We start from the raw sequence: 15,104 nt of genomic DNA, 5'->3' as shown, positions 1-15,104 counted from the left end.
GTTTGTTGTGCTGCAGTGCCACGAACTCCTATACCAATTTATAAAAACGGTACATAATGGTAATATACTGTAGACCTAGGCTGTTGGGTCGTAAATATAGTTTACTGTTCCTAAAACATCTGGCAAGTATCCGTGATTGTATGTGTACTTGATGGAGAATAGCATCTACGCATATCATCTTAAAAAAAAAAAAAAAAAAAAAAAAAACTATTCGGTAGCTAAAACTTCCTGGCAGATTAAAACTGTGTGCCGGACCGAGACTCGAACTCAGGACCTTTGCCGTTCGCGGGCAAGTGGTCTACGAACAATTTTTTTTTTTTAATCTCATTTTGTTCGCCTTTGTTCGTTGCGTCTGCTCAGAGCGGACGTCGTAAGACATCCGTTTAAGTTCGTTGATGATCGATCACCCCAGTTTTTTATTACAGAGGGCACGTAACCCTCTGACCGAACGCGCTGAGCAACCGTGCCGGCTGACTGAACTACCCAAGCACAACTCACGCCCCGTCCTCACAGCTTCACTTCTGCCAGTACCTCGTCTCCTACCTTCCAAACTTTACAGAAGCTCTCTTCCTAAGGAAGTTTCATCATATCAGCGCACACTCCGCTGCAGAGTGGAAATCTCATTCTGGAAACATCCCCTAGGCTGTGGCTAAGCCATGTCTCCACAATATCCTTTCTTTCAGGAGTGCTAGTTCTGCAAGTTTCGCAGGAGAGCTTCTGTAAAGTTTAGAAGGTAGGAGACGAGGTACTGTCAGAAGTGAAGCTGTAGGACGGGGCGTGAGTCGTGCTTGGGTAGCTCAGTTGGTAGAGCACTTGCCCGCGAAAGGCAAAGGTCCCGAGTTCGAGTCTCGGTCCGGCACACAGTTTTAATCTGCCAGGAAGTTTCATATCAGCGCACACTCCGCTGCAGAGTGGAAATCTCATTCTGGTATTCGGTAGCTGATATCACGAATGTACACTGATCATCCAGAGCATTACGATCACATACCTAATAGCTGGTATGTCCACCTTTGGCACGGATAACAGAGGCGGCGCGTTGTGCCATGGAAACAACGAGGCCTTGGTAGGTCGCTGGAGGGAGTTGGCACCCCATTTGCACACAGAAGTCACCAAATTCCCGAAAATACCGGGGAGGCGTTGACGGGGGCCACGTTCGATCACATCCTAGATGTGTTCGTTCGGAGGGGGGGGGGGGGAGGGGGGCAGTACACAAATTGCAGCTCGCCACTGTGTTCCTCGAACCAATGCATCATACTCCTGGCCTTGAGACAGGGCGCAATATCTTCGTGGAAAATGACACTGCCGTCAGGAAACATGATCGTCATGAAGGGGTGTAGTGATCCGCAGCCGGTGTACGATAGTCCTTGGTGGTCATGGTGCCTTCAACGAGCTCCACTGAACCCATGGATGCCCACATGAATGTTCCCCAGAACATAATGGAGCCGCCACCGGCTTGTCTCCGTCCCGCAGTACAGTTGTTCCCCTGGAAGACGACAGATTCGCGCTCTCCCATCGGCGTGACGAAGAAGGTACCGTGTTTCATCGGACCATGCAACGCTCTGCCACTATGCCAACTTCCAGTGCCGATGGTCACGTGTCCACTTCAGTCGTAGTTGCCGAAGTCGTGGTCTTAACATTGGCACATGCATGGGTCGTCGGCTGTGGAAGCCTGTCTTTAGGGGTGTTCGGTACACTATGTGTTCAGCAACATTCGTACTCTACCCAGCTTAAAGCCTGATGTTAGTTCCGCCACAATTCGCCGCCTGTTCTGTATTACTTCTGTCCAGCCTGCGACGTCTGATATCTGTAATGAGGGGTGAGTGCCCATCTCCGAGACGTCTGGACATCGTGTCGCCTTGGTTTCGACACGTGTTGGATACACTCACCACAGTACTTCTCGAACATCCGACAAGTCGTGCAGTTTGTGCCGAGCCTCTGGGCCATCATTACCTGCCCTCTGTCAAATTCAGATAGTCCGCGCGCGTTCCTCATTCTGCACACAGACGACACACTCACTGATACTTCATGCACCGTGCGTGTGTCTGAAAATCAGGTTGGTGTTGACTTGTGTTTACTCTACGAAACCAATTATATAAGCAGTTGGGTTCAGATGATGTAGTGACCAGGTAGTGCAATGCAACAACAATGTGACTTACCCGAAACTATGGCATGGAGAGCCATAGGACGGTTGGAAGCGGGACAGACACAGAGGGAGGTGGCTGCACCTGTTGGAGTCTCAAAAAGTGTAATGTGGAAGCGATTTGAGACAACAGGAACCGTTAAAAGAAGGCAAGGCCAAGGTCGTCCAAGGGGAACATCAGTAACAGATGACCGTTAGTGCCGGCCTGAGTGGCTGAGCGGTTCTAGGCGCTTCAGTCTGGAATCGCGCGACCGCTACGGTCGCAGGTTCGAATCCTGCCTCGGGCATGAATATGTGTGATATCCTCGGGTTAGGTAGGTTTAAGTAATTCTAAGTTCTAGGGGACTGGTGACCTCAGATGTTAAGTCCGATAGTGCTCAGAGCCATTTGAACCATTTGACCGTTATCTCCGGTTAACAGCCCGTCGAGACAGGACGCTGGATGCAACTCAGCTGCAACGCACGCTCCAGTCAGCAACAGGACGTGCAATATCAACACAAACAGTCCGAATTCTCTTTCGGGAATGTGGCTCTACGCACGGAGGCCTATGTTGTGTGTCCCAGAATCTGGGCAGAGGAACGTCAGGATTGGAATCGTAACGAATGGCGCTGGGTGCTGTTCACAGATGAGTCAAGATTTTGTGTTCAGCCGGACAATCGTCGTTCCCTCATCTGGAGAGAACGTGGAACTCGGAACAATCCTGTTTATGTGCAGGAAACATCACCATATCATGGTGGTCGACGAATGGTGTGGGCAGGATTCAGTATTGGCGGACGTACGGACCTCTGTGCCGTTCAGAATGGCTCTTTGACTGCTCAGAGGTGTAGAGACGAGATCCTTCGACCTTTTGCTGTGCCCTACGCTGGTGCCATAGGAGATGCGTTCCTTCTGCTGGACGATAACGCTCGTCCCCACAGAGCTGCACTGGTGGACAACATGCTTGAAGCTGAGGGAATTGAACGAATGGAGTGACCAGCTTGTTCACCGGACTTAAACTAGATTGATCATGTCTGGGAATCACTTGGCAGACGCACTGCAGCCTAGACAAGCACCTCCCACAACGGTTGCAGAGCTGGATATTGCACTCGTGGTAGAATGGCCAAATATCCCTGAAGAGCTGATTGATGTCCATGCCACGCAGGTGTGCAAGTGTACTGGCCGTCCGAGATGATCACATGCCATACTAGAGGGCAACGAGAATGACTGTTTCACTATTATGGTAGCACCATGGTGCCTCGCTCTACGTAAATGCCATGTAACCCTCAAGTGAAGACTTGAGACAGCTAAATATCGCACTGTATCACACATAAATTACAATTGTAACCGATATCTGAATAAAATACGTTACCATGTATCTATTGTGTATGATATCCCACATGATCCCCTAATTGTTTTGAACAGTGTAAATAAAAAATGCGTTATTACGATAAAATTGAAAACTTGCTTTCAAAAACCTAGCTTCCATTGGATTCTACATGCAAAAAAGAGATTTTTTGTGAGTTTTTTTACGCACACCACTCCTATGTTTCAAAATTGTGCGAATCGGTTCAAATTTTGTATAAATACATATAATTACTGGTTATCCTGTTGTTTCGTGAAAGCTTTATGCGTTGCCACGTATAGTGATCTAAAGTTGCACATAAAGTCTTCAAAGACTGCTATGCTGTCTTCTAGAAGATTTATTTTTGGAAAAAAGCTTAAGTTCGTGAATTTGCGCACAGAATTGAAAAGGTGATGGTATTTTGTCATGCATACATTGTTTCGTAGTTCTTCTGCATCTTTCAGCCAACCATACTTAACTTCGATTGGTTGTTGCAACATTCTGTAGTAGAGTAAAAGTTGGGAACCAGATTGAAAAATACTCCTTTCATACAGCACAAAAAGGTATGTCAAAGTTAGGGATATAAAAGAATGGCTTTTCGACTTATCTACAGCTTCAAGGATGTTTAAAACGATATATATTGACATATTTGCGGTTTTTTTTACGAATTAACCATACTTCCCAAAGGCAGTGGACTCTCTTAGCCGCAAGGTGCTGCCACGCCTGCATCTTGCAATTTATAGTTTAAAGTGCCTGATCCTGCGCCCACAATCCAGAAGATTCGCTAGCCACAGTAATCAATGTGTCTCATACAGCTGAAGAGCATACATGTAACAACTAAAACATTTTTTTCTTGGGGAGATAAAATTTCTGGGGATGGATTTGGTCATCAGGGGACTCTAAAACAATTTTTTGATTTCTGTGCGAGGGTGATTGATTTTATTCTCCAAGGAGACCACTAACTCCCCCAACCCCCCCCCCCCCCCAATGTTATATGTATGATGAGGGTTGTAAGAACAAATAGACAAATTTATGTGCTTCTAGAGGGTGGGATACATCTACAATAGGAAGTATCCGAGAGGAGGGTGCATGCAACCTAAACTTTATGACATGACATGTGCAATAGTAGATGATACGTCTCAAGTTACATGACATTACATCTTGTATCATGTTAATTTACTTGACACGATGTATTATGTTACATGCCATGAATACTAACATAACAACTAAGAAAGTGCACTATGTCAAAATGTTTTGCTCTAAATGTCTTTGAAGCTGCCACATAAGTCGAAAAGTTAATTTCCTTCTTTAACATGCTCCCCCCCCCCCCCCCAAAACCATGGACCGTGCCGTTGGTGGGGAGGCTTGAATGCCTCAGCGATACAGATAGCCGTACCGTAGGTGCAACCACAACGGAGGGGTATCTGTTGAGAGGCCAGACAAACGTGTGGTTGATGAAGAGGGGCAGTAGCCTTTTCAGTAGTTGCAGGGGCAACAGTCTGGATGATTGACTAATCTGGCCTTGTAACATTAACCAAAACAGCCTTGCTGTGCTGGTACTGCGAACGGCTGAAAGCAAGGGGAAACTACGGCCGTAATTTTTCGCAAGGGCATGCAGCTTTACTGTATGATTAAATGATGATGGTGTCCTCTTGGGTAAAATATACCGGAGGTAAAATAGTCCCCCATTCGGATCTCTGGGCGGGGACTACTCAAGAGGACGTCGTTATCAGGAGAAAGAAAACTGGCGTTCTACGGATCGGAGAGTGGAATGTCAGATCCCTTAATCGGGCAGGTAGGTTAGAAAATTTAAAAAGGGAAATGGATAGGTTCAAGTTAGATATAGTGGGAATTACTGAAGTTCAGTGGCAGGAGGAACAAGACTTCTGGTCAGGTGAATACAGGGTTATAAATACAAAATCAAATAGGGGTAATGCAGGAGTCGGTTTAATAATGAATAAAAAACAGGAGTGCGGGTAAGCTACTACAAACAGCATAGTGAACGCATTATTGTGGTTCAAATGGCTCTGAGCACTGTGGGACTTAACATCTATGGTCATCAGTCCCCTAGAACTTAGAACTACTTAAACCTAACAAACCTAAGGACATCACACAACACCCAGCCATCACGAGGCAGAGAAAATCCCTGACCCCGCCGGGAATCGAACCCGGGAACCCGGGCGTGGGAAGCGAGAACGCTACCGCACGACCACGAGATGCGGGCTGCATTATTGTGGCCAAGATAGACACGAAGCCCACGCCTACTACAGTAGTACAAGTTTATATGCTAACTAGCTCTGCAGATGACGAAGTAATTGAAGAAATGTATGATGAAATAAAAGAAATTATTCAGATAGTGAAGGGAGACGAAAATTTAATAGTCATGGGTGACTGGAATTCGGTAGTAGGAAAAGGGAGAGAAGGAAGCGTAGTAGGTGAATATGGATTGGGGGTAAGAAACGAAAGAGGAAGCCGCCTGATAGAATTTTGCACAGAGCACAACTTAATCATAGCTAACACTTGGTTCAAGAATCATAAAAGAAGGCTGTATACGTGGAAGAAGCCTGGAGATACTGACAGGTTTCAGATAGATTACATAATGGTAAGACAGAGATTTAGGAACCAGGTTTTAAATTGTAAGACATTTCCAGGGGCAGATGTGGACTATGACCACAATCTATTGGTTATGAACTGTAGATTAAAACTGAAGAAACTGCAAAAAGGTGGGAATTTAAGGAGATGGGACCTGGATAAACTGAAAGAACCGGAGGTTGTACAGAGTTTCAAGGAGAGCATAAGGGCACAACTGACAGGAATGGGGGAAAGAAATGCAGTAGAAGAAGAATGGGTAGCTTTGAGAGATGAAGTGGTGAAGGCAGCAGAGGACATAGTAGGTAAAAAGACGAGGGCTAGTAGAAATCCTTGGGTAACAGAAGAAATATTGAATTTAATTGATGAAAGGAGAAAATATAAAAACGCAGGAAATGAAGCAGGCAAAAAGAAATACAAACGTCTCAAAAACAAGATCGACAGGAAGTGCAAAATGGCTAAGCGGGAATGGCTGTAGGACAAATGTAAGGATGTAGAGGGTTATTTCACTAGGGGTAAGATAGATATTGCCTACAGGAAAATTAAAGTGACCTTTGGAGAAAGCAGAAAGGTGGAAGGAGTATATAGAGGGCCTATACGAGGGCAATGCACTTGAGGACAATATTATGGAAATGGGAGAGGATATAGATGAAGATGAAATGGGAGACACGATACTGCGTGAAGAGTTTGACAGAGCACTGAAAGACCTTAGTCGAAACAAGGCCCTGGGAGTAGACAACATTCCATTAGAACTACTGACAGCCTTGGGAGAGCCAGTCCTGACAAAACTCTGCCATCTGGTGAGCAAGATGTATGAGACAGGCGAAATACCCTCAGACTTCAAGAAGAATATAATAATTCCGATCCCAAAGAAAGCAGGTGCTGACAAATGTGAAAATTACCGAACAATCAGTCTAATAAGTCACGGATGCAAAATACTAACGCGTATTCTCTACGGACGAATGGAAAAACTGGTAGAAGCTGACCTCGGAGAAGATCAGTTTGGATTCCGTAGAAATGTTGGAACACATGAAGCAATACTGACCCTACGACTTATCTTAGAAGCTAGATTAAGGAAAGGCAAACCTACATTTCTAGCATTTGTAGATTTAGAGAAAGCTTTTGACAATGTTGACTGGAATACTCTCATTCAAATTCTGAAGGTGGCAGGGGTAAAATACAGGGAGCGAAAGACTATTTACAATTTGTACAGAAACCAGATGGCAGTTATAAGAGTCGAGGGGCATGAAAGGGAAGCAATGGTTGGGAAGGGAGTGACACAGGGTTGTAGCCTGTCCCCGATGTTATTCAATCTGTATATTGAGCAAGCAGTGAAGGAAACAAAAGAAAAATTCGGAGTAAGTATTAAAATCCATGGAGAAGAAATAAAAACTTTGAGGTTCGCCGATGACATTGTAATTCTGTCGGAGACAGCAAAGGACTTGGAAGAGCAGGTGAACGGAATGGACAGTGTCATGAAAGGAGGGTATAAGATGAACATCAACAAAAGCAAAACGAGGATAATGGAATGTAGTCGAATTAAGTCGGGTGATGCTGAGGAAATTAGATTAGAAAATGAGACACTTAAAGTAGTAAAGGAGTTTTGCTATTTGGGGAGCAAAATAACTGTTGATGGTCGAAGTAGAGAGGATATCAAATGTAGACTGGCAATGGCAAGGAAAGCGTTTCTGAAGAAGAGAAATTTGTTAACATCGAGTATTGATTTAAGTGTCAGGAAGTCGTTTCTGACAGTATTTGTATGGAGCGTAGCCATGTATGGAAGTGAAACATTGACGATAACTAGTTTGGACAAGAAGAGAATAGAAGCTTTCGAAATGTGGTGCTACAGAAGAATGCTGAAGATTAGATGGGTAGATCATATAACTAATGAGCAGGTATTGAATAGGATTGGGGAGAAGAGAAGTTTGTGGCAAAACTTGACTAGAAGTTGGTAGGACATGCTCTGAGGAATCAAGGGATCACCAATTTAGTATTGGAGGGCAGCGTGAAGGGTAAAAATCGTAGAGGGGGACCAAGAGATGAATACATTAAACAGATTCAGAAGGATGTAGATTGCAGTAGCTACTGGGAGATGAAGAAGCTTGCAGAGGATAGAGTAGCATGGACAGCTGAATCAAACCAGTCTCAGGACAACAACAACATGCCTAATTCTACCCAGAACACTTCGTTCTTTTTTTGTTTTATGATAGCAGCATTTTTCATTCCAGTCAATATTAGGGAGTTGTAATACTTTTACACACATTTTGAGTAGTGGGCACACTACAGCTCATGCTACCAACTATTGCTAATCGCGAGCTTACACTGGCAACTACTCTTGTCTTGTCTCCCTCTCGTAAGGGACAGTAGATTAGCTGTCTCAAAAATTTTGACCCACCAGTGTTCAGGAGAAGTGACACTCCCGCAGTAGTCCATGCTACAATCAGCCAATGAGAAGTGGATAAGCTATCACCAAGTGAATTGTCACACTTGCTATCAAGACGCAATTACGTCACAATATGCTTCCCAACAGTGGGACTTGAGACATTTTACACAACATTACAACTCGCCATGTGCTTATTTGTTATAAACGCTACAACATATAGACTTCTGTCGCAAAAGACTGAAAGCCCTGTGTGCTTCTAGAGAGTGGATAAGGTGACGAGGCAGCGCCTCAGGGAGGGAGATGCAGTTTCTCTTTACATTCTTGACTCACTCCTTTCTGTCAAATGTCCAAGCACGGACGCGCAACATCACCGCCTGCTCAAAATGAGCCTTATCTCGAAGTATACAAACGCGACTGTCACCATTCACGCGACTGTCACCATTCCCTTTTCTCAAGAGAGGGTTGCGGTAGCAATAGTAAGGATGAGGAAAGGCTAAACTTCCTGCCTTGGCAAAATGCATCCCATAATTCTTCAGCAAATAGCACTGCAGATTTCTCCACCCCTGATAACTCTGTTAAATGACACACCACGAATGGGAAGCTTATCAGTAGTTTGTAAAATTTTCCTCTGACAAAAATCCGGGAGAAACTATTGTATGATCAGTTGCGTGCACCAGAGGAATCCCATGGAATCAGCCAGTGCCACTACGGCTTTCAGGAAATTAGATCTATTAAAGACGATATAAGCCAGGCCATCCAGACGGTAAAAGACTCTCCATACAAGATCAGCTGCCATCACAATAGTTGTTGCGGGCACATCTGACCTCCTTTAGTGGCCTCCAATGTTTCGAAAACTCAAGACGCCTTTAGTGTCTCATCTACAATGCCTCACAGGCGCCAAACGGTTGAATGGAAGACAGAAAACAAGAAAATAATAAAATACACTGAAAAAAAGACGCAAAATCAAGAAGCAGTTGTGCAACATAAACGAGAGTAGGCAGGCGTATTGCTGCATCTGAATGATTGTATCTATTCATACTTCGCGCCAATCGCATAAGAGTGGCGCTAATAGCGCCACAATGAGGATGCAAATCAGGTTTGCGTTAAGTAAACGCCGTAACCGTCGTGAGCGTTTCCCTTGAGATTTGACGTCGCGAGTTGTTAGTCAAGAATGCCTTTAAGGAGGCAAAGATGCCATTATCAACACCTCAACATAGATCGAGCTTCTCATACCCCTATTTAATAGAGGTATGAGAAGCTCGGTCTTCCTTCTGCAATATTACGTAAAAAGTAGCAGGAATATAGCCATTGTACATGACTACTGACAGCGATGGTTACGAGAATGTACGGGCACAAGAAGACTGGGCTCTAGATGGCCACATGGCACTGCCAAAAGGGACGACCATCGTGTAAGGCGTGTGGCTCTGCCACATTGTATTGCATCTGCAGCAGCAATTTGAGCAGCAGTTGGAACCACAATGACACAACCAAGTTTTAAAAACCGGTTACTTCAAGGACAGCTTCGAGCGAGAGCCCTGTAACGTGCATTCCTCTGATCTCAAGTCAGTGGTGTCAAGCGAGAGCTCATAGGAGAGTGAGGTGGAGGTCTGCTTTGTTTTCTGATGAAATCTGATTCTGCCTCTGTGCCAGTGATGGCCGTATGTTGGTTAGAATAATGCCAGTTGACAGCCTGCAAACAACGTGTCTGCATGCTAGACACACTGGACCTACACCTTGAGTTATCCTCTAGGGTGCAATGTCGTATGATACCAGGAGCACTCTCGTGGTTATACCACGCTCCCTGACTGCAAATCTCTACGTCAGTCTGGTAATTCGACCTATTGTGCGGCCATTCATCAACAGAATTGCTGGGGATGTTTGCCAAGAGGATAACACTCGCCCACATACCTCTGGTGCAAGCCAACATACTTTACAGAGTGTCGACAAGTTTCTTGGCCCGCTCGATCACCAGATCTGTCTCCAATCAAGCCAATATGAGACATCATCGGACGACAACTCCAATGTCATCTACAAACAGTATTAACCGTCTCTCTATTGACTGACCAAGTGCAACAGACATGGAATTCCTGTCCATAAACTGACATCCGGCATCTGTACAGGACAATGCATGTACGTTTGCATGCTTGCATTCAACTACACCAGTTATTAATGTACCAGCATTTAACATCTCGCGCTTACATTAATCTTTGATCTTGCAACATCAATCACTTAAATATGCTACCTAGACAAATGTATTCCCGAAATTTCATTACTGTACCTCAATTATTTTTCGGTGTAGCCATTTTTTTCATTCAGTGTACGTTACCAAGGACTGCGCTTAGGAATCAGTCTGGGGTGAGTTTTTTTGGGGTTAGGCAACAAAATCCTTATGTAACAGATGTATTGTAAGAAGAAATTGGAGATGTGTGGAATATCTTCGCGCATGCTGCAGTAGTAGATATTCAAGAAGTCGAAAATTTCCCCTCTCAAAGACGCTAACATCTGCGTCCATCAGGCGGAGATATTCCATCAGATAGCAACTTTACTTTCATTTCTCTTCGTAGCTTCCTCAATCTCGGTGAGGTTACCAAAAACCAAAAGAATGTGGTCAAATATACCATCATAACCATTCACTCCTGAGACAGTTATGAGTGAAATAAAACCAGTTTTTAGAGACCTGAGTGACCCGGTTTTGCTTAGTAAACGTAATACAGATGAAAGTTTCAACCATTGCATATGGGAAAGATTACCCAAGAATGTTTTTGTAGGACTAAATACATTAAAAGTTGGTGTACTAGATGCAGTGATACGTTTCAATGATGAAGTGACAGGAAGGTTGGAAGTCCTGAGAAATTTAGACATACAATGTGGCTCTAATATGGAAGATCAATTGCTTGTGTGTGACAGACAATTGGTGCATGAAGCTGAAAGATTCGCTCTTCAAGTTACCAAAGAAGGAAGAAGTGCTAAAAGAAATGCCAAGAGGAAGCTTGAAGATAAAGAAATGCTGAAGGATGAAGACTATGCTTCAGGAATGTTCTGAGGCGCAGTTTAATTCGACCCATATCTTCATTCGCAATTTCCCATGTATTTTTCAGAATTCAGGTACAAATATTTCCTAAAGTTTATAGGGTATTATTCTGTTTTTGTTTCTGTAACTTGCAATAGTCCATACATATGTAGTAGACCTAAACCTTATTGCAGAATCAATTAAATTATAGAAAAATAACATTGTTATTAGGAAAAATTATAAAAATTAAAATATGAAATGTGATATTTTTTATCCAGGTGCTGTACATAATAGGTGGAGTTAAATAGGTCTAGTACCTCAGCCATCATGTTATGCATATCCAGTAAAAATGTGAACTCCTTGAAATGTATAACATTGGATTAAATGGTACCTCAATTTGAGGAAGCATTTTGGAAACAAAATTGCATCAATTTCTTTGTAATTTTTTTAATAACCCTAAGCAGGTTCAAAAATATTCAAAATACTTCTAATTTGTTTAGAAACTGTATGCATTACCTGATATCAACCAAAAATCTGTAAAACATGTACATTATAAACTGTGCCTGAAAGAAGTAGGTGCTGATTGTTCATAATATTGAGCCGGAAAAGTACCCTGTGTCCTAAAGTAGAGGATAATGTAAGTCTTTCTTTCTTCTAGTATTACAGTAATGAATCTGAGTGCTGTTTTTAAATTGATCCATGTTGTTGAGAACAAATTTCATTACTGAGTGAATGTACTATGAGGCTACTGTAAGACTTCCTAACCTCTTAAACAGATGCCTACTAGATGTGCAACTATGAGCCCCACACGTTGTTCCAACTACCTTCTTTTGAGCAGTGACTACTTTTTGCCTAAGTGTTGAGTTACCCCAAAATATATTCCTTATGACATCAGAGAGGAAAGTATGCAAAGTATGTTAGCTAACTAATTTCTGTGTCCTCAAAATTGGCAATTACCCTGATTGCAAAAGTTGCTGAACCTAGTCGCTTTAGGAGATCCAAAATATTAATTTTCTAATTAAGATTATCATCTATATGTACAACCAAAAACTTAGTATGCTTACACTGGCTATTGACTTACGTTGATGTGTTATATTTATTAAAGGACCTGTACTCCTTGCAGCAGAAAATTGTATGTACTGCGTGTTTTCAAAGTTCAGAGCAAGCCCATTTGCAGAAAACCAATTAATATCTTTTTCTATTCAAGTTTCTTTTACTGGACTAATAATGATGCTTGTGTCATCAGCAAACAGTGTAAGTTTAGCTTCTTGTTTCAGATACGAAGGGAGGTCATTCACAAATATCAAGAACAGAAGGGGACTCATGATCGAACCCTGTGAAACACCTAATGTTGGGTTGTGGGTTGTTTGGGGGAGGAGACCAGACAGCGAGGTCATCGGTCTCATCGGATTAGGGAAGGAACTCGGCCATGCCCTTTCAAAGGAACTGTCCTGGCATTTGCCTGGAGCAGTTTAGGGAAATCACGGAAAATCTAAATCAGGATGGCAGGATGTGTGATTGAACCGTCGTCCTCCCGAATGCAAGTCAAGTGTGCTAGCCACTGGGCTACCTCACTCGGAACACCTAATGTAATTTCACTCCAGTTTGCTAAAGGGGCAAATTTCCTTAAATCACTTAAACCATTTAAGGAAACATTTTCTTCCTGTTCTATAGACATGACAAAACCACTCATATGCTGTTCCATTTATACCGTAGAATTGTAATTTCTGTAATATAATGTCATGGTTCACACAGTCAAATGCTTTGGATAAGTCACAGGAAATTCCTATTCATGACATTTTACTATTTAAAGACTATTATGTGTGCAGTGAAATTGTTTATTGCTATCTCAGTGGAACAGCATTTTTGAAACCCGAACTGTGATTTACTAAATATCCCATTACTGTTGAGATGGCTAACCACTCTTGAGTATGTTACTTTCTCGATGATTTTTGAAAATGCTGTAAGCAAGGATACTGGCCGGTAATTATTGACATCTGGGGATCCTTCTTTTGTAGAGAGGCTTGACAATGGCATACTTTAACCAGTCTGGGAAAATACCTTGACTTAGTGATCTGTTACATATGTGACTCAGAACATGAGCTGTAATTGCTCCACATTGTTTTAATATCTTGTTACAGATATAATGTACTCCACCAGAACATTTATTTTTCAGAGATTTAATGATTTACCTTTTTCCTTATTTCACAAGAGGTTGTTAGACGAAAATTAATCCAAGATTTCTCAAATTGACTCTTCTGTGTAGTGCTTGGCTTTTTCATTGAACATTATCACCAATTTTTTCACCTACACTTAAGAAATGGTTGTTAAATACAGTGGCTACTGTGAGCTGTTAGTTAAAATAATCTCATTCTCTTTAATAGTAATACTACCTACCCAGTGGTTACTTTTCCTGTTTTTCTTCGAACAATATTCCGTACTGATTTGATTTTATTGCCTGAGTTGTTATTTTAATCATTAACGTACATATTTTTGATTTTTCGACAACCTTTCTCAGTATTTACGATAATTTTTGTAGTGTGAAATTATTTCTGAGTCTTTATTAATTCTTGCTATCTCACACAGTTTTCTTTTTCTTTCTGATGACGCTTAATTACCTGCACAGGGTTTCTTTGAAAACTGTTTGCTGTTACATTTAGCAGCTTTTTTGGACAACAGTGTTCAAAAACAGATATAAATTGATCAAGAGATATGTTGCTTTTATCATCAGCGTATGGCTCATTATTTACATGTCCTCAATCAATATTTCTTAAACTTTCTCTGAAGTGATTTATAGATACCAGCTTTTACTTAACGTTTTCTTAGCTGTACACCCTGCTAGGTTTTGTAAGTTAAAAACATTTGGCAGTGGTGGGATTCGAACCCACGCCTCCAAAGAGACTGGTGCCTTAAACCAGCGCCTTAGACCGCTTTTTTGTATAAAAACATTTATTAAAAAAACAATTTTACACATTCCAAATACATACAAGTTATACATACATGAAGTTATTGAAACAAAATGGTTTGATCATTTCAATTGCCCTGACGTTACAAAAAGACAACAGAAGATTGTGTTACTGACTAAATTACCAGAAAGAATTAAGCTAAACATCAAGAAATTTTTTTTTAAAGACATTCAAACTTCAACCTGAAGGAAGAAAATCTGCACTTTGAATTACATGAGCTCCAATCTTTACAGAAGCATAATTAGTTCTTTATGATGGATATCAGCAAGTTGGTGGGATAATTTTAAATATAAAACAATTTAATAGTCATATTAGACAATTTCTGAAATACTTGAGAATGGCGGAAAGGAGATATATAATAAAGTTGACTAGCCTTCCAACTACATTTTCTGGACATTAATTGAATCTTAATTATCTGAAGTGATCAGATCTATATAATCAGTCTTTCACTGCGAAACTGACTTGCACATCACAGTGCAAAAATGAACAGGGCAATTTGCCAGCTATTGAATATTACATTTATCAGATAGAATCTTATGGTTTTAACCAATCGATAAGGACATTTCTATAAAAACTGTCTATTTCCAAATTTCTAGTATAAGCCAATAATGCACCTTTAAAGTTTTGCTTTTTGACGCTATTAGACACACAGTCTCAATGTCACATAAGTTCTGCACATTAGCTTATAAGTTGCA

This window comes from Schistocerca serialis, chromosome 1 (assembly GCF_023864345.2).
Source record: "Schistocerca serialis cubense isolate TAMUIC-IGC-003099 chromosome 1, iqSchSeri2.2, whole genome shotgun sequence".
Taxonomy (NCBI): Eukaryota; Metazoa; Arthropoda; class Insecta; order Orthoptera; family Acrididae; genus Schistocerca; species Schistocerca serialis.
This window is presented reverse-complemented; position numbering follows the sequence as displayed.